A 2,606-nucleotide genomic window follows, 5' to 3' on the forward strand; every position below is an offset into this window, starting at 1 on the left:
GTGATATAATTTCTGTCATCACCAACCTTTTTTTTTCTCTCTCAAATTTGATTTGTTGTTTCTTTTCCTTTTGGCTCGGATTTTGGTGCCAAATTAGTTGTTCCATTATTAATTTGTTTATAGAAGATATTTGGATTTATCATAGAGACAATGCTTTTTTTTTTTTTTTTATATATACAATAGATTCCCTTCTTAAAGTAGAATCTGCTCTTGAAGTATATACAATGAGTTTGATACATGGTAAAAATAAATAAATTTTATTTACTTAAGTTTGCAATTGCTTGTAATTGGTTGATTATAACTTAAAATAGTTTTTTTTTTTTTTTAAAGAATTGAAAGAGACTCTACCAAGTACCAACAAAACTTTCTGATCGGACCTTAAGAAGCTTGTATCTTTTGGATTATGGTGATCTAAGCTAGAAGTATAAGCCATATCATCGAGGAGAAATTATTATTTAAATTTAAATTTTATGGTTTTTTTTTTCCATCTTAATTGTTTAGTCACTTTAAAGATCAAGAGATGATAATAGATGAATTTTATTCAATGAAAAATCATTGCTGAGCATAAGTTTGATGGGAGATGTTAAATTCTTCATTTGTTTGTTTCGACATTAACATTTTCCAAAACTATCTCTTGACTTCTCTCATTTAGCTTTGTGTGAAATATAGTTGATTTCCTTATTTAGTTTCATGTGAAATAAAGTTGTTTTCTATAAAATTTTAGTAGAAAACAACTCTATTTCATGCCAAGCTAAACAAAGGAAGTTAAGAGATAGTTTTCCTTTAATCCATTTGTTTATGATACTACCAAATACATAAAAATGCGAAAAACTATCTTCACATAAGATTTTCTATTGAAAAAATTTTATAGCAAATTAAACAATTTTTATATAATCATTTGGGTTTGGAAATATTATAATATGTTAAATTTTATAATTTTATATACAATATATTTATAAAGTACGACTAACATATAAATGCATAATTTTGGCCCCCAAGTGAAAATTTCTAGCTGTGCCCGTGTGCACGGATAACTACTATTACAACTTTGTTGTTATTAGAACAATTTTTTTGGTTTAACAAATGTTTTCTATTCACTTTTCTTTTTCTTTTTTCTTTTTTTGTTAAGTCAAAATGAGAAAAAGAAAATATAGAAGGACAAATCACAGTTCTATTCCAACAAATGCATTGTTTTCCCACTAATATTTTATTTAAACATTTGTCTGCAAAGAAAATAGATTTACCAAATCATGTTTTTGCAATCCTGATAGGGATGGCATTGTGTTGAGCTTAGGGAAATTTCCGACCTAATCCAAGTTTTTATTTATTTTTTTTGTTGGGGGGGGGGGGGGGGTAGGCTACTACCTAATCCAACCTAAATCAGAAGAGTTTTAGAAATTTTCATTAGGGGAAGGGTTGGATTTTATACCTTAGTTAACCAAAATCTGGCCCCAAACAATAATATATATATATATATATATATGAAGAGGCAAAAATAAGATGACAAATCCATTCAAATAACCTGAAGCATTAGATCAATGGGCTGATAGTGGATGGATCCAAGATGCACAAGCGCGAGGTGGACGGATCTCAAAGCCACGTGGCCTTCACATGGTTTAAGTGACTTCCAAGAAATCCTAAATGGAAACAACTTGCGCGTCTCACGACTAACCTGGTTGATAAAACTCAATACTAAAAGAATCCTAGCATGAGAAGGATTCCGTAATATACACATTAATGATGATCTTTCCGTAAGGAAAACTTCCTGCGCAGAAACAGAGGTCGGTTCTACACTACTATAAAACCCAAGGTCCTCAGAAAACAAGGTACGCATAATTCACCCAGCTTTGTACTCTAGAGTTGGGAAAAGTTTTCTAACTTAATCTTCGGAGGGTCTTGGCTGGTACCACGCCGTGCTCTCTAAGGTCTTCTTGTTTAGTGTTGTGCAAGTGTTGTTTTAGCGCGTGAGGACCATGTGACTAACTAACGATTTTTCGGCATCATCAATATTATATATATATATATATTATAAATATACTATAATTAAGTTTACAAAAAAAAAAAAAAAAAAAGAGCTATAATTTTTATAACCATTAACCAACTGGTAAAGTCTCTTGCCAATTGGTATCTTGGTCAGATAATAAAAAGCAATCATCATAAGTTGACACTATAGATTGAAACTATCTCTAAAAAATAGGGCGAGTCTATTATTTTTACTTAAATTTTGTTGTTTATTTTAGATATTCAATTTTAAGTTAATTTGACATAGGACAAAGTTTGACTTCAAACATGCTTTAGAATCTTAAAATTCAACCATCAATAGGAAGTTGACATGTGTCTCCTCACCCCCAACTATAAATTATAAAAATAAAATAAAAAGAGAAAGAAGAGATTGGCTTCAAACATGTTTGAAACTATCTTGTCCAACATACCATGTGGTAATTATAGAGACTATCCATGTTTAGTTTTAGTCACATGACACTTTTTAATAAAGCATGTAACTATTTAAAAAATACACATATATAGTTTTATAATATGTCACATAATGGAAAAATAACTTCAAAAATTTTTTTGTAAAACTTTATCTTTTAAAAAAATGATAGGTT

The sequence above is a fragment of the Quercus suber genome, unplaced genomic scaffold (genome assembly GCF_002906115.3).
Source record: "Quercus suber isolate HL8 unplaced genomic scaffold, Cork oak 2.0 scaffold_358, whole genome shotgun sequence".
In the NCBI taxonomy this organism is placed as follows: domain Eukaryota; kingdom Viridiplantae; phylum Streptophyta; class Magnoliopsida; order Fagales; family Fagaceae; genus Quercus; species Quercus suber.